The sequence below is a fragment of the Syngnathus floridae genome, chromosome 1 (genome assembly GCF_059516105.1).
Source record: "Syngnathus floridae isolate MCC-2025c chromosome 1, RoL_Sflo_1.0, whole genome shotgun sequence".
NCBI classification, from domain to species: Eukaryota; Metazoa; Chordata; class Actinopteri; order Syngnathiformes; family Syngnathidae; genus Syngnathus; species Syngnathus floridae.
Window position 1 is genome coordinate 1,671,011 of NC_142413.1, and position 18,629 is coordinate 1,689,639.

At 42.8% G+C, this 18,629-nt stretch overlaps 1 long non-coding RNA gene across 9 annotated transcripts in view; it reads left to right on the forward strand.

Moving 5' to 3' along the window:
• Positions 1-18,629, forward strand: part of LOC148403231 (uncharacterized) — a 270,701-nt gene that overhangs the window by 233,832 nt on the left and 18,240 nt on the right. For all 9 annotated transcript variants that reach the window (XR_015857824.1, XR_015857827.1, XR_015857820.1 and 6 more), the window contains one exon: positions 16,189-16,326. This is a non-coding gene — a long non-coding RNA (uncharacterized LOC148403231). The remainder of the gene's footprint in view (positions 1-16,188; positions 16,327-18,629) is intronic.

Below are 18,629 nucleotides of genomic sequence, written 5' to 3' on the forward strand. Positions count from 1 at the left end.
AGGGGCAGTATAACAGTCATCCAGGCACAAATAATGAAGACTTTCACAGCTACTTTGGCCAGTGTCCAAACATTTTTCGATCAACTTTATTTTGTTTATTTTTAACATCAGAGGGAGAAATATGCCAATACAACCCGTGATATTTATAAAAAAAAAAAAAAACGTCGCTCGGCCGACCAATGTGGTCATCAGCCCGAAGCAGCCGCCCCGCCCAGAAGGCCCAAAACACCCAAAGACTAAACAAAACAAAAAAACAGTCAAACTTTTGTGACATTAATCTCTCAGAGAGGCTCGTCAAAGACGCTAGCTGAGGCGTCATTCTTTTAGTCTGATGTTTATTGAGTTGGACAGCGCGAGTGGCACTAAACAGCCCGAAGGAAAAATTCATCACTGCCTGCCAAACGAAAAACTCACTCAGTTGTTTAATTTCACACTTGATTGTGTGCAAACATGAAGAAAGAAAAAAAAAGTCGATTTTTCATAATATGACCCCTTTAATAGTTGCTGGAACATTCCAGAGATGTGTCAGAAAGCCACGTTGAGAAGTTTGAATTCAAGTCTCAGAGCCGCTTTCTTAATGTGACCTTTTTGCCGACTTCCCCGTGAGGCGGTTGGGAACACAAAGCGTCCCGACGTCTCGGAGGGAGGGGATTGAGGTGCGAGCAAAATGTCACCAAAAACCGTTGCGCCGCCACTTAATTGGCACTTTTCCTGGGTCGTAATAAACAGCTTGCCTTTGATTTGGTTGAGCTTTTTTATCCGTTTGTTTGCTTGATGTCGAGCCAGCCGCGCGTTGAAATAAATGACTTGCGAGCGAGCGTTTAAAAAAAAGGCTTTTGGAAATGTCATTTCTCATTGTTGCCGTAATTGATGTGTTGTGCTTGTTTTAAAACTCATCAAAGCAACAGTTAATTCAGTTCCTCGGTTATTTTGATTGTCTCGTATTAGCGATTCGTGATTGATTTGGACCGGCTGCCACTCGAACAACACGTAGATTTTTACAGCGCTTGAGAAATTGCCATTGGATTGAAACGTTTCTTGAGGGACCAAATGCAAATGCACGGGATTGATTGGAGTCGTGAATTTTGCAGCAATCGGCAGCAAAAAGCACATTGGGACATTTCAATTCAATTAGTCGAGGGGCTCCGTGCGTCCGTTTGCGGCGAGGCGGCTCGAGTGTCGGACCGTTTTCAATCTCTCTTATTGGATGCTGGCCCATTTGCCACTTGGAGACGTTTAGTTTTGTTGAAGTTGAAAATCGAAACAGTTTTGTTCGTGAAAATGCGTTTCCCCAAAAAAAAAAAAAAACTATAATATAGACATCCTTTATTTTCATCAATGTCACTTAATATTATACACAAGCTTTTGTGGTTATTTTTTTATTTATTTCAGGATTACTGTACATATTTATTTTAGGAATACTGTACAAAAGTCGGGCTTTGAAAATTGTATCGAATTGGAATTGTAATTCGCTTGATCACACAATACATAGTGGCCTGATGGATGGATGGATGGATGGATGGATGGATGGATGGATGGATGGATGGATGGATGGATGGATGGATTTGGGTGGCTGGGTGGGGTTGGGATGGATGGATGGATGGATGGACGGACGGACGGACAGACAGACAGACGGACAGATGGATATTTTATTCATTTATGTATTCAATTATTTTTAGTTTTTAAAAAAATAAATAACATTCAGAAATTCAGCATCGTGAATTTTCTGTCTGAATGTGTTGCTGCACCTTTTTTTTCACCCGTTGTTTAAAGCTTCAAAGCTAGTCTCGTCAGTATTGCGTTTTGCTAATGCGTTAGCATTAAGCTACCCGACTCACATGTCATTCTCTCTCTTTTGGCTTTGCGTTGCACTCAACTTCAACCGGGCAAACTTTGAAACCGTTTTTTGGACTTACCTATTTGCGTATGATATATATTGCCTAAACAATTCCAATCCTGCAATGTGGCTACATCTGCAAAGAGCACTTGTCCCGTTCACTCGCCTCCAAAGTCAGACTATCTTGCGCTATCGCCAAGTCTGTGCCGTTAGAAGACACACCGAGATATTCCGGCCTCCTTGTTGATTATTTTAATCGAATCCCGCCCTCCGGGATTTTGCCGCGTCTTATCAGGTGGCGGGCCGGCTGCTCGCAAATCCGTCTTGCTCGCCAAGGTGTAGAGTCTGGGGGACCCGTGCTTTCCCGAGACACCCCCCCTCCCCCCTCCCCCGAGCGGTGCTGAGAGCCACGGATATCTTCACTGCTCTCCTCGCCGCTCCACAACGTACGCGGGCGAGATACGAAGGAGGAGCAATCCTGATGCCAGCAGTGATGGCAGACTCATATATGAAATTGGCTCTCGCTAAAGTTTTATTAGCACGGCATGACCGGTGCTTTTCAAAGTGCTTCTGTTTCTCAGGGAATTAAACAGGCTTTTTTTTCTTGCGAGGAAAGGAAATAGAGCGACAAGTTGACAACGGAAGCCTCGCTCCCCTCTCTTTGTCGCCACGTTTGAAATTTGGAATTGAGCTCGCCTTGATTCACTCGGGTTCCGTTCTATTCTCTGAGCTCATGAATATTTAGGTGGAATTGCATTTACAGGTGAAACCTGAGAGTTTAATTGGCGTTCAGATTATGAAAGGCTGCTTGGGGGCGAGAAAAAATATCCATGGCCAAAAAGTTGTCATGCCAAAGCAACGCTTGGTCTTTATCCTGAGGATTGGACATGCTGAAAAAATGTTTTTCGATGAAGGCCTTGTGAATTGCCGTGCTACGTTGGGACACTGTTTTTTTTTGTTTTTTTTTTTTTGCTTTTTCATCTTTTGCTCTGAGGTTATCTCAAGGGCGGCGCAATTACGAGCGTAAATGAGCCCGTTTGATTGCTTGAGGTGATATCGCAGTTGTCACCATCACGGCCAAACAAATAATCCTTTGGCAGAGGTGCCGGACTGGAGTCCAATGTCAGTTGAAGGGCTTGTCGTGGCTTTCTATTGAGAAGATCAGGTCATAGACAACACAAAGAAATAAAAGAAAAACATTTTGCAATGAGATGATGTAAAAAGTACTGCCAGGTGTCAGAGGGTAGACAGACCCAAAGCTTTTTTTAATCTTTGTTTTGACACGTTCGCTGCTTTATTGAATTTATTATTTGATATTTTTATTATTTTTATCTCGGTCCAAAGAGATTGCTTGGATTGCGAGCTCTTTTGAAACAACAATATTTGTATTTTATTATTTAATATTTTTTTATTAATGAATTGAATTTATTATTTAATATTTGTATTATTTTATCTCAGTCCAAAGAGATACAACAATATATTTTGCTATTTAATGTTTTTTTTTTTTATTATCTTTATCCCAGCCCAAAGAGATTGCTTGGAAAACAGCTGGCAAAAACTCAAAACACCTGCGAGCTCTTTTGAAATCGTGGGCAAAATGCCTACCGTATTTTCCGCACTATAAGGTGCACCGGATCATAAGGCGCACCTTCAATGAAAGGGCCATTTTAAAACTTTGTCCATATATAAGATATATACATTTGGCCCGCGGGCCGGACTTTGGACACGCCTGCTGTAGTGGCTCAATATTGGTCCATATATAAGGCGCACCTGATTATAAGGCGGCTTTTGAGAAAATGTTTAGGTGCGCCTTATAGTGCGGAAAATACGGTACATCTCCCCTACATTGAAATACATTGAGACAAGTATAGCTTGAGTCGGTGAATTGCTCCATTGAAATCCAAGAAAGCGATGTTATAAAAAAAAAAAAAAAAAATTCTTGCACACTGCAGGCCAAATCAATTGATTTTTATGGTACCGGCGGGATAGATGAGGGCATGGACAGACCGCACTGATGAATTGCGGGGCCAAGTGGATTTTCACAACACCCGACAAGATCACGACTTCAGATTCATCACTTTGGACACCGCCCCAACTCTCCGCTATAGAACAAGGAAATTGGTGAAGCACACCAAAAAAAAAAAAATCCAGTGGTGGGAATGAAGCGATAAATCAGAGTGAAACAGTTGTGGTAATAACAGAGGCTTGTTAAAGTCCGTCGGGCGGGAGCGGCAGCTCTTAAACGTTTGATATCGTCACACGGCGGATGATTTAGCGGCAAACGCGGGTGTCATAACCTCGCCGGCACGCAAACAAGCGCTCCGAGAGGCAGGCCGTCGACCCCGTAAAGTTTTCGAGATGTTTTCATCCCACTTGACGCTTGTTAAAGGTGCGCCGCTCAGGGGAAAGGTCAAGGAGAGCTTCGCCATCTAATCATCGGGTTCCGAAATGAAAAAAAAAAAAATGTCCGCTTGGCCCTTTGCGTTGTTTTGCAGCCGTGCTTTTCAGCAACAGCGCCGGTAAGCAAGCGTAAAAACGCCGCCTTACCCTAATGAGGCTCGGCTTTCAAAGCGTCGCAAATTAGTCATTGGACGCAAAAGGTCAGGCTCGGTCGGAAAGGGGGAGGCGGCTGCTTTGCATGATTCATTGCAACCATTTGTCGATGGAAAATGCTTGGATGGAGCCTGATAAATCATCAAATAAATGGGCTTGGTGTCCTTGAATGAACTGAACAGCAATCGGGCTAAAGTCAAGCAGTTTTCGAAAATATGCTTTCGGCGGATGTCGCTAAAATGCTGTTTTGTTTCTATTCCAAATGATTTTCTTGACCGAAGTGAGATGTGATTTTCCCTCGCGGATCATGGCGGAGAATTGTAAATGCCAAACCGGGTCAATGGTGTATTTTGGTTTGAGAATGCTTGTGTACTGTCAACAACAAGGAGACCCGACCTGACCCGACCCTATTATCGTGACGTGAAGAACACACGTGATGGTGATTTGTCTTTCTTTGTATTCGCTGGTGTCATGTCTTCTGATTTTGAAATTGCTTGTGATATTCCGTTGTGTGTGTGTCTGTGTGTGTGTCTGTGTGTGTTTATGCGCGTTTGTGTACTGCTTAAACAGCGCGTTGGAGGATGTTGGGCGCAAATAGCATCCAGATGCAAATTCTCGCCATCAGCGAAGCTACATGCATGCTCATATCTCCGAGGGGAAGAAGACGCAAGACAGACAGAGTGTGTGCCCGTGCGTGTGTGTGTGTGTGTCTTCACAGCAGATTAAACTTAGCAGCTCCGTCTCTGAATGCAATCTTCTCAATGCCAAAAGTGGTTATGGTTGGAAATATTGAAACAGCTTGAGGATTGCGCGGCCTATCTCGCTCGGCACCCGTGCACTCGGGAACATCGCTGGACAGATAAGATTAAGTACTCGTGTGTTTTCAATGAACAAGGCAACTTTTGGGGGCAGACTTCAACCCCCCACAGGATATGGCTGGATTATTATGTCGTTGCATTTTAATTTGGGGGTCATTGTGAGTGACTTTTTTTTTGAGGGGGGGGGGGGATTTTGTGTCCCGGCTCAACTTCGATTCAAATTCGATTGCTGATCTTTCCGCTATGTAACGTGCATTTGAAATGATCACTTCTTGTGGCTTTGGGATTTTAATTAGCGATGAGGGGCTAGCCTCGCTTGGCTCATAAGCACCTGCCCCTACCCGTTGTATGAAAATGTCCATATTTATCCTGCTCTCGCCCGCTCGCTCGCTCGGCCTCGTTCTAAAACGGGAATATCGGTGATGAACAGTGCAGCTGGAGACAATAAAGCCGGTGGAAGAAGCAATTACCAGCAGGTGACAAGCTGGCGCTTCAGAGCTTTCAACGCGTCATTATGTGCTCATCGACATTTGCGGGAGCCCTGACAGGCCATTTCGTTGGCAAAGTGCCGTCACCGACCGACCGGCCCGGGCAGAGCAGGCTCCTTTTCACACGCTGACGCCAAAAATAAAAAATAAAGATGCATGTCAACAAATCATCAACGCTACTGAACTTTCAAATAACCAATTAATACGTGGTTTTAGTCCTCGTCATCAAAATGGAGTTTTCGGTTCGATCTCGAATATTTGACTTGACAGGAAAAAATGACAGTTTTATATTATGTCATTTTAATATTTATTCTCAAAAATATAATTTTTTTTAAATCTGAAAATGTGATTTTCAGCTAAAAAAAAAACAATTTACACGTCATTATAATGGTATTGACTTTAATAAATAAAAATCCCCAAAATATGACGTTAATTTTAAATTGTACATATTTTGTCACAAAATAGTACACACATTAAAAGAAACACAAAAAAGTCATTACAATTAGTTTTGCCTCAAGATTGCAATTGTGATCTAGTTTAATTCTGATTCTTTTTTCAAGGTTCTCCGAACACACAATAATGTACTTTTTATTGCAATAAAAAATATCAGATTAATTACACACAAATATTTTGGTGTCACACAGCTAAATTCAAAATTGCATTTTTTCGCGCTTGAAATCTTTAGTCGACGACATTGCGATGTCGATTTCGAATTGAACGAATCGTTCGGCCTTTATATTGGTGCAGCGGATCGCAGTTGGGAAACTCGCTCCTCAAACAGGAGACAGAAACGTTTTTGAAATAATCCCGTTAGTGTATCGCGTCATCGTATCCGATGGATCCCGTCAGTAACTGTATGCTTGATTGACATGCGACGGACAGCGCTAAATTTAGCGGCCTCCGTTAGCATCCGTCGGACGCCGCAGGTGGTGGCCGGCGGACGTACTTCCGAGTTTCCTCCTGGTTCTTGTTATGAAATAAAGTTTGCGGTTCTGCAGTTTCCGGGCTACTGAGATTAGAGGGGAGGGGGCGGTGTAAAAAAAAAAAAAAAAAAAAAAAAAATCGAAGCCAGCAGGATGCCTCCACTTGAGCAGAGAAGCTGTCACTACTCATGAAAGTCGGGCAAAGTGAAACCGAGGGGGGTGGCGGAAAACAGCAAGCTGTGCACATTCCAATGACGACGCCTGTGGACTCATTTTCTTCTAGTTAGGCCGGCTGGGAGGGGGGAGGAGGGAGCGAGGAAGGAAGGGTGCAAGGGAGGGAGCGAGCGCCACCTCCATGTGCTCCGTGCATCGACGGCACCTACGAGAACTCTGTGCGTCATTCACAAATCTATACCCAGCAAAAAAGAAAAAAATCCTTCAATAGATTCAACATTTAAAGTAAAGTTAAGCTTTAAAATAAAAAGAAAATGCTGCTATTTTGGAAATCAAGCCTTAAAATGACTCAAAGTTGTGTTTTGTTGTGTTTTCAACATCTTAATGTGTGTGGTGTGTTTTGTTTTGTAACTTTTTTTTTTTTTAATGGATTATCTGTCAACCAAATTGTGCCCCCACTTTTCTGCCTCCTTTCAAGTTCTGCCTTCAGAGCACCATCTCTGCCTTTTTTTCCCCTTTCACCTGGACCGACGGTGGTCATGGCGAGTCGACGAGCGAGACTCGACGCTTTTCTTTGTGCCCGATTTCAATTAGACGCCTGCCATCTCCCTCGTGTCATCGCTTTACTCGCCGCATTAGCCCACGAGATGTGGAAAAAGTGGCAAAGGGGTGCGCAGAGGTGTAATCAGGATTTTATTTTTTATTTTTTTTTTCCCTCTCTGCTACTCAAAGAAAGTGAGAGGTAGGGGAAGACAGCAGGCACACACTCATCACTCGAAGCGCTTTCATCTCCCCGGCTTTATTTCTGCTTTGATTTGAGATTTTTGGAAGGCCTCACGAGAACCTGACAATCCAGAGCCCGGGTGGAATACATTACACAGTTGTCTTGGTGGGGGGAGGGGTGACATCTTTTTTTTTTTTCCCCTCTTCCTTTTCAGCAGTTATTTTTATGACACACATCGCACGATAATCAGGTTAAATTTTAGCAGGAGTCTTCCGGTGGTGTGCGTTGTTTGTTGTCAGGGACAACAATCATAAATGTTAAACCTTTTCAATATTCAAGATCTAATCCGTAAATGAAAATGATTTGCAACCCCAACATAAGCTAACGGTTCGCTTCCATTTTTTCCAGCAGCCACCCCCACAAAACAAAGAATTTCTAAAAGAAATAAGCGTAATTGAAATAAATTTAGGAAGAATTAAAAAGCTTTTCAGGCCAGCATTAATATTCAGTTATGACATATCTGCTGCTCATTGTTAACCCGTAGCACTCATTGTTAGCCCGTTAGCATGTAACATAAGATAACGGTTAGCTTCTTCCATTTCATCCAGCGCCCCCCGAAAAAGAATTCTAAAAGAAATACACATTAAATACATTTAGGAAGAATTAAAGAGTTTGTCAGTACAGCAGTCATATTCTATGTTGACATATCTGCTGCTCAAAAAGTTAGCGCTCATTGTTAGCCCGTAGCGATCATTGTTAGCCCGTTAGCGTGTGGAAGTTCCCACTTTATCTTCGCACCAAGGAAGCGCACAAAATGTAATTCTTTGTTTTATGCAGGTTTGGACCTTCAGGTGAGAAAGGCAGTAATCATCTTTTTGTAGGAATATTGACACTTCATATGAAGTGAGTTGTTGTGGATGGAGGGCCTCTCTCAGCCAAGATATTATAAAGCAAGAATATGCCTAACCTGCTTAAGTCCATCCTAAAAGGAGGCCCTTGACTCCAAATGTTATTTCTAGCTTGCAGATTTTCCATTTGTAATCTCCCCAAGGGTCTCTTTCCTTTTACCTTTCAAAAAATAAGTCCAAAATGCAATTACCTTTGTCTTTCAAGAAAATATACATTCGGATCAGTTGGAAGGGGGGGAAACTTCAAATTTGTTTTCGTATTGATTTTGTTTGCGCCTTAGCCATAAATCAACTTCTCGCTGACTCTCGTCGACATCGCCAAAAATATGAAGCCGTCCGAGTAGCGCCGTCGGTATTACCAGGCTCGCGTGAGAAAATGCTAGCCAAGCGTTTTCAAACCGAGAGCTAATTCTTGGTTTATGGCTGCCACAAACTCAAAAGTCAAATTCAGTAGCTCTGATTACAGTCCCCTAAAAATAAGAAATGCAACGTATGCACTCCCAAATTAAACGTAACATTTATGTCACTTGAGCTCAATGTTTGTGATTCCCGATTCAAACTAGCAATACAGACCAAGGTTGTTTCAGTTAACGAAATTATATGAATTAATAATAATATTGAAAAAAATGCTTTAATCCAGAAAAATGAAAATACTTTTTTTAAAAACCTTCGGAAAAAATAACTAATTAAAACTATTTAAAGTCAAAAGGAAACAAAAACTCGTAAAAAATATATATATCAAATAAAATACCAAAATTCTTCCAACCCCAATGCAAATAATTCTAAACATTTTCGGGAAAGCGTCAATGACTATTCAAAAGTATTAAACTAAGCGCGTAAAAATTCAATTTCGATCCATCGTAAGCCGCTTACTTTTCTGACATTGAACTTTTTTGCCGACAGCGAGGAGGAGCAGCAGCCTGACTAGTTAAATTCTCGCGAAGGTGGGCGGAGCAGCCCGATGCGTGTCTCTTTTGCTCCTTGAAACAGAAAGTGGCGGCTGTGCACTTTGTCAGAGGCAAAGGCATGGCCTCACCAAGGCGCTACTGCTCTGTCCTTCCCGCCGGTCACATTTCCTTCCTCCCCTCGCTTCCTTGCCTCCTCTGATCTCCTCTTCATCCTCCGGGCTCCCTCTACCAGATCCAGATCGGCCTCCTCGGGCGATCGCTTGCCTCCCGCAGCTCTGAAACTTTGGAGCTGAATGTTAAAAAAAGCGGCGGGTCAAGTTTAGCAAGATCTTGAGTTTTACAATGACACGCGGGATCGATTGCCGTATATTTCCGGCTAGTGAAATCACTTTTGCGATCCCCCGCACCTCATGAATTGCTGATGCGCCGGCGGATAAACACATCCGCCGCTCTATTCTCAGTTAAAATGGCCATTTTCTCCGGGATAGGACAGGCAAGGCCTCGGGATACCGCATAAAACACAAGCGAGTGGACGGCGCACCCACAAATGATTCTAATCGTTCCCCGGCCCTTCGCACAAAACCCGAGCAAGGCTCTCGAGGTTGCAACCATCCACCAACATTCTATCCGAGAGCTTTTTTTGACGAGTCAGCTGGATTCCGTGCGGCGCCCCCAAAAATACCTCAAGTGCAACGCCGACGGTCCATTCCAGGTTCTTGTTCTGGATCTGCTCCCGCCAAGCAAGCCCGAGCGATTCTAAACACGTTATCATCAATCCGGCGCGGCGAGGCATTGGCGTCTCCCGAAGACAGATTGCTCCGTTAAGGTGCTCCATAATTTAATATCCATCTCATTCTTCATCTTTCGTGTTGCTCCCCCCCCTCCCTCTCTTCTTCCCGGCGAGTTCCTAAAAACTCATAAAATTATGGACATGTCACAGAACTAATTCCCTCCCTCGGATATGAATCACATGATGGATTGGCCCCGCCCCCACCGGCCTTACCTTTGACACTATGCACACGGCAACGTGATGGATTAAAATTAGCCACAGGTCTCTTAAATTATTGACCCCGGCCTCGTTTCGACCCGGTTCACCTCGACCCGTCCAACGAGTACGGCGCGAGCAGACTTTGGGGAAGCGTTAAAACACGCCAACAATGAAATGGCTCGTTGGTGTACTTAATAATAATGTGTCTTGAAACATTCATGGAATGGGCGCAATCTGAATTAATTCAATTTTTAATAGGCCGCATTTATTATTAAGCATTTTGGTATGAATATTTCACATTCTAATCTTATTAGCAGCATAGACTCGCTTTGCCGCACAACAGATTTAATTGAACTTGTGTTTGCATATGAGATAAAGCCAGCCATTAGGCAGATAAACCGGAAAAATCAGACCGACAAGCAAAAGATGCTATGACGACGTTAGCTTCATTTTCGGAACATCCCGCAAAATGTAGCGTACGCTTAACAGCTGAACGTAACGTGACTAAAATAATATTGCAATTGGGTTTCGGAAAAATGAAGCTACCATCGTTTCATGTCCCAAGAATGCTCATGACTGCCATCTAGAGGACCGGAGTGTTGTTTTTGTAGGAATGCCATTGCCGTGGCTTTTTAAATGAAAATTCTGATTTGTCACGGAGGATTTCGCCGTCCCAAAGACGAGTAGAACGAGGCACCGGTCAGCGCCGCTAATGAACTCCAGCGCTTTCGACTGGCAGAGGGGTTCCGTGCCCGGGAGCTGTTGTGCGTCTGATTGGATACACATTTAATAAAGTTGTACAATGTTTGTTTTGACAGACATTTAAAATAAGATCGACAAGTCAATACAATGAGCCATCTCATCACTGCCTATCTGCAATATCTGTTTCGTCCTTGCACGTATGAATTTAGGAAACAGTAAACTGCTGACATGGTCTATTTCCTCAGCGGCAATACCAACAGGGAAGGGCCTGCATCTCATTGCTCCAAGCGTTTCTTTTCTTTTCCCCCATGTCGCGCTGCCGCTCCAGCGTCACGACTTTGAAGTCATATCTCGCTACCTTCGCTGTTTTGTATTCATTTATTTATCTCTTGGCCGTGAGTGTGCTATTGCAATATGGTCGCCCCCCCCCCCACCCACACACACAAAAGCAGGAAAAAGACAGAGCCACGTGGCCACTTTCAATGACTTGAAAGCGCCTCCATCTTCTCAAAGAGGCGACAGCATAGACAAAGCTAGCGGAGCATCTATCAGCGGGAAATAATTTGCTGTCACTCACTTTTTATTTGTTGCATATCGAGGAGAGCGGCGGCGCAATCGATGGGCGGCGACGCCGCAAAAGGAAATGAGAAAAAGTTGTGATTTACGAGGCCGGCCAGCCGGCTGGCGAGCCCTCGCTTCTGTCGTCCGCTTTTACGTATATTTCTTGGTCAAGACGTCTGGGCTTTAAAAGCCATGTGAGCGTCCACGTGGACAAAAAGGCTCGTTTTCCAAAGGCTTCTTCGAATGACCTGTACAAAGCCAGATGTGTATTTTGGTGCGATTCCGTCTCGAAGGTCCGCAGACGATTCCTTTGACTTTGTGCTTGGCTGTTGTGGACAAAACATTTGACTTGGTGGTTGGAAAAGTTGCTTCAATTGCCAAATTCAAAGACTCTTGACAAGCACGCGTACACCAAATGAATTCTCAATTGCAAGATGATTCTATTTATTTATTCATTTATTTATTTGCTCATTTATTTTATTTATCTATTTAGTCATTTATTTATATATATATATATATATATATATATATATATATATATATATATATATATATATATATATATATATATATATATTTATTGGTTTATTTATTTAGTCATTCATTCATTTTTTTCATTTATTCATCTATTTATTCATTTATTTATTTATTTATTCATTTGCCACGAAGAGACAAGCAGTATAGAAAATTGATTTATTTGTTTGTTTATTTAGTCGTTCATTCATTTTTTTTCATTCATCCATCTATTTATTCATTTGTGTATTTATTTATGTGCCACGTGGAGACAAGACAAGCGGTATAGAAAATTGATTCATTTATTTATTTGTCTGTTTATTTATTTATTTATTTATTTATTTGCCGCGTGGGGACAAGCGGTATAGAAAATTGATTCAGCTCCAAACATTTTACCCGCCCCTGCGTAAACGCAAGGCTTTTTTGCCACGGCGCAGAACCGGAGGGCAAACGCGCAAACCTTGATGAACCGACGGCTTCTTTACCCGCTTGGATTATTTGTTTACATCCTTCCACATGCGCAGCTGACTTGACGGTGCCGGCGAAAAATCGTGAGAAGGGGAAAAAAGAGTTTTTTTTCTCCGTTTCTACGCTCACCACCGTGACGTGAGAAGAGTGCTAAGTCCTCAAAAGGCGCTTTAGAAATATGGTTTCCTAATGAGAAAACGGTCCCGGCCTTCTCGCCGCGCCCAAGGGAGAGCCTAATACCTGCTTTCATTAATTATGACTTAATGAGATAGCAAATTGCCCCGGGTGCCGTTTTGATTGACAGCAAATCCTCAGACAGGGGAAAGCCCCTCCCCGCCCTCCCCCCTTCAATGTACGTATATATGCTTTGCTAGTATGACGTTACGCTGTAATTGGCAATTTAGCTGCCGCTCGATCGGTCCGAATTGCTTTTCCTGGAACTTTTCCGAGATGCTTGGAAAAGACGGGATGATGATGCGCGTTGAGAAGAACTGCCCACAGAGGCCATATTGAAAAAAAAGATTTTTTCGCAAATGACACTCACCCCCCCCCCTTTTTTTTTTGCCGTGACAAGTCAAGTTGAAGTTGAGAGACTTCATCAAATGGTTTCTGTCAGAAAGATAGATGGAGACATTGTTCATTTAGCATAAATGCACTAATTGTTCCAATGCTGCTAAATCAAGCATCCGGTAATTAATTGCAGAGAGAAAAGCCATTGGAGAGTAAACAAAAGGTTTTGCATTGCGGCTGGGCAGGTGCTTGATGGGGATTGATGAGAAAAGTTGTTTTGTATTTAAAAAACAACGGCACAGATGAAAAGGAGGTAAAACGTCTCAATTAGAGATAAAAAGCGCCCGCCCAGAGGTCAAAATCCGAGCAGGCCGCTGTAATCAAGGATTAATGACATCTCGGTGTTGTTATTGTTGTGGTTAATGCAAAAGCAGAAAATACAACTCAACTGTTCGTACAAATGATTGCACTGGATTTTAAAAATATATATATTATTATATATATTTGTGTATAATATTATAAAAATTATATTTATATATATATATATATAATTCTTTATTATAATATATATTATTATAATACATTAATATCTAACATTATAAATAAATATTTATATTTATATAATTATATATGATTAGAATATATCATATTATATATTATTATTTAATATATATTAAATATAAATTCTGATTCAGATCAAATATATATATATTTATTTATTTATTTATATTTTTTATATATATTCGGACACTTCTCGGCAAAGTAAGAAGTGAGAAAGTTGCGAAAGAGATGGGTGGCAGGGCCGGAGGGGCCAGACTGTGACAAAAAAGGAGGAGAAGGAGGAGGCGGCGGCCTGCTTAGTAAAATGGACGAGTGACAAAACGCCAAAGCTCCAAGCTAAGATTAGGATTCCATCTGTCTTGAATGAAATATTCAAAATCTACGCCTGCTCTGCTGATCCTGCAGCAGTACGTTAGCAAAAAGCCTTTACTTACACTTGACACACTACCTGAGAGGGCAAATATTTTTTCTTTCCCCTTCACGGCCATTTGAATGCTTTAACGTCATTTGGACTTGACCTTCAAAGCGTGAAGTGGGGGGGGGGGCACAAAAAGCAAAATGTCACGCCTGTTTCGCTCCATGATGGCATGTCATGATATCCCTGAGCGTGTGACTCAAGTAAGTTTAAAAACCAGATGAGCGGCATCCGGGAAAAAGAATCATCCTGATAAACCCCAGCCTGATTTTTTATTTTATTTTTTTTATGAAAGATGAGTTGAATAAAAAAAAATTTAAAAAGCCTCGGCTATATTTGCAGACTCCTTGAATAAAGACACCTCAAGAAATCATTTCCACAAATTCCAAAGCAAACCGGCAAGGATAGAATACAATACCCGATTGGCCGGATTTACAAACAAAAGAGCGCCGCCCGCTCGCCCGGACTGCAATTGGATCCTTTTCAAAGATTTGAGCCCACGAATCCTGTGACATGAAAGGAAGGCGAGATTTCATTTCCTTGCTGTTGTCTTGGTTGGTAGCAGAAGTAAAAAAAAAAAAAATGGTGCCATATTCATGAAAACCTGCATATATGCTGTAGAAACCTTATTTATTTATTTATCTCTCTATTTATTTATTTATTTAAAATTTGAAGTCTATATTTTGACCATACACCGTGGCAATTTTTTTTCTGGCCCTTAAAAATTATAACAAAGATCCTCATTGAGTGTTATTTAAAAAAAAAAAAAAAAAAAAAAAAAAAAGTTCCAAGCAAAACTTCAATTCTGGACTTTCTGCTTTAAGTAAGAGTTATGTTCTGAGTGGGACTCTGTCCTTGGAGAAAATGCAACGTTCAATAGGAGAAATGGATTCAAAGAGACCAAAAAGAATCTCAGCAGACCCGACGGGGCTGTGTTTGCGGCCCGTGATAATAAATCCAGAGACGGCTTTGCCTCTGTATGGTATTTCTGTGGCGCCAACTTGTGTGTGATTCTTCACTGTCACTCTCCCGCAGTTTTTATTTTATTTTTATTAGTTTTTTATTTATTTTAAAGCTGGACTCTACCTGTTGGATGAAACGCAGTCGCCGGCAACTTAAAAGATGTTGGCCTTATCTCTGGCCGCTCCCCCTCCCTCGTGAATTAAAGGTGAAATTGTGCCTTCATTTTTCACCACGCAGAGATGCTCACTTGGTGGCGTGCCCGGGAGATAATCCGGGCCCGTTCCGGGCAGACCCATTCATCTTAGCCGTGGGGGTCGGACCAGCGAGTCCTTGGCTCGCCCGGAGGTCGTTTGAGCTTGCGACCGAAACGCGAGCAAACCGCTCCTGTTTTTTGGACGGGGCCGGACATAACGGGTCGCTCGGAGCTCCGAATTTCCAATGTTGCAAGAGCCCAGTTATTTCCGGGCCACCCGATCCGATTCGGCCGTGCGTCTGACCCTTTTTTACACGTGCAAAGGTTTGTTTGCCGGATATGTGGCTGCCGGATCCGCGACGGCTACCGGATCCACAGCGGCTACCAGATGGCGGCGCTATTTCTCAGCTAAGCCTACTGAACGGAAGGCAAATAGAAAAGTCAAAGAAAAAGAGAACCCCCCCCCACCCCGGCCTCACGCATATCAGCACTTGGAAAGCAGATGGCAGGGACCGTGCGGGGGCGAGCGTGTGAGAAGCAAACAAACGCGAGCGTAGAAAAGAAATATTTTCTTCGGCGCTGTCAGCGAGGTGACGCAGGCGCTTTGCAGGGGCGTCCCTTTCGGCAGACGCGAGATGCGCTTCATGGAATATTCACAAAGGGGAAAGGCACACGGCTCGCTCCGTGAGGCGTTTGCTGCGAGCACAATGCTAATTGCGTCTTTTATATGTCACACGTAGCCAAGTTGGTTTCAGTCATGCAATGTCTGGATGGTGTTTCCTTGCAACCTGAGCAAATCCCTTTTTTTTTCTTTCCCCCAATATATTTCCTGCACCTGTGAAGTTTCCGTGTGCAGACACGCAGGTCCAGCATGTTTGCTCGTCTTCACAGGAACGGCTAGCTTACTAATTGGACCTTGCATGGTGAACGGCATATGCTCCTGCCTCTAATGACGTCCGTGTTTGCCCCTTGGTATTACAGGACCTGCCATCTGACCCGCTGATGATGCCAGAAGCCCTCCTCTCCTCGCTCCTTTTGATCCATCATTTTGTCACGTGTGCATAATTGAGAGAACGGCTGGAACGTGTCGCGTCCAAAAAGCGGTTCAAGGCGTCATCAGTGAGTACAATCAGGCACTCTTGCAACACACTGACTGTCAAGTTGAACTTTGATGTATTTATTTTTAAAATTCTCCCCCATTCTCTGCATAACACTCGTGGCCAACAATGAGGCGCTCTAACGTTGTGTTCTTAATTTATTTATTTGATCGATTTAATTATTTATTAATATTATTGATGCTGCTAATATATCTAATCATTGTACAGATAATATTAACGAATTAATATTCATGTATTTAATATTAATAAATTAATGCGAATAAATTAATATTAATCTATCTTTCTATGTCACGTCCCAAAACAATGTGACAAAGTGAAACCTCTTCCCCCCTGTTTCAGCAATTCAATTGTATCATGTTTTCAGAAATAAATCTTTAAATTTATACAGGACATATCTCAATACGTGCGCTGCCATTTAAAGTCAAACAATTCCATTTGCTGTGATTCAAACCATTTGTGTCAGTGAAGCCAAACAGCTTGTGCTTAAAAAATAAAAAAAGATAAAGGGCGTGTAACTGATCCCTGACATCAAACTAAAGCCAACTATTGATCCGAGCCCTTTCCCGTTCAAATAAATCAGTCTTAGTATAACACACGCTGTATAGATTTGCTTGAAACAATGGCCGCTCACAGGATGTAGCTGTCATGTCAGTTAAGATTGACAAGCACATTGCAAAAGGCTGCTCGGCGGCTTGACCGCATCGTCGGGGGGCTTACCTGCCACTAGCCTTTTCACACCTCTTTTAAATCCGCCATGTTCCTTTGCTATTTTGATGATGCTTATTTAGAAGTGTGACTTTGTAATGAATTTTTGCCTGGCGAAAAAATAGCCACGCGCATTCATCATGTTTCAATTCGGGGCACGCGCGCACGCCGACGGGGAGGCCGAGATTTGCATTTTGATTAGCGCGCACTAACATGCGACTCCCTTCCGATAGCGCCGCGGCAACATTCTAAGGCCGGCTGCACACATTGAAATGATACAATTAAATAATGAACGCAAAGAGGGAGGGCTGCGGATGTTCTATGAATATCTCTTGAATAGATTCCAGTTGTATTTGCATGCTGTCAAGAGAGGCATCCCTATTGTTGGAATTTAAAAAAAAAAAAAAAAAAAAACAGGGGGGGGGGGGGAGTTAGCAGTTATTTCAGCTGTCATTCATGTTTGAGCTCGGCGTCGGGCTAAATTCGAACCTCGTGGGAGTCGTCCACGGCTTGTCTCGCTTAGAGCTCGTCTTTGAAGTGCAATCTCCGACACAGGTTTGGATGAGTCGTACCGAAAGCCATGAAACAAAACTTTTCATCTCCTCCTCGATGCTTTGTCAGAATTCGGCATGCCGGAGGGATCTATGCGCAAAACTGTTTGTTTGTCTTGCATTAATTTCACAGGGAGTCACAAAAGAAAACAGAAAAACATCTGCAGAACAAAGTGCTTTGCTTTGTTTACTCATTTAGGAGGCTTTAGCTCATCAAATGAATGCGAGTACAAATAGGAAAGTTGATTTTTTTTTTTTCCGTATGGATGGATGGATGGATGGATGGATGGATGGATGGATGGATGGATGGATGGATGGATGGATGGATGGATGGATGGATGGATGGATGGATGGATGGATGGATGGATGGCAACTGCTTGTACCGCCATTTCGTGGACATTGTGCTTCTCCTTGAGTGAGGATAAAGACTATGTGCATAAAAGTATTGTCATATTGAGTCGACACGTGTGCGTCCTCAAGTTGTGTGTTACTTAGAGGGTCATAATGGCACGACACGAATGCTATTTTCACCCCTTGAACGGCATTCCTCATTACGTGTTAGCATTAAGCGAATTCCTCTGCAGTTTTCCATACCCAAAGATTTTTAATTTAAGTCGGAGGTGTAAGTACATTCTTTGCTTTGGTGTATTCTCGCACTCTTGAGCTAACTTTCCAGCTGAAGCATTTATAACGCGTGCTTTTAATTAAAACCAGGAGAGTTTTGGGATGAACTTGCTTCTATCTGTCTTCCCCCCAAGGCCTTTCCGGTTCCAGTTGCTGTTTGTCTCGGGGCATTGTTTTATTACCTCCAAAACTCTACTGGGAAAATCTTAAAGAGAGCAGTTGCTTAGCAACAAAGACCTGGCGGTTCCGCCACAGGAGCGCAGCGGAGGAAAAAAAAAAAAGTAGAGGGAGGAAGGCGCTGGGGGAAAGAGCGAACGCCGAGACTGGAACAGCGGGAATACGGTCACAGCCGGAGCCACGGGTTAGCCAAGCGGCAGTGACACGCTGGCACGTACAGCCACGGGAGAGGCGGCGGGAGGCGATA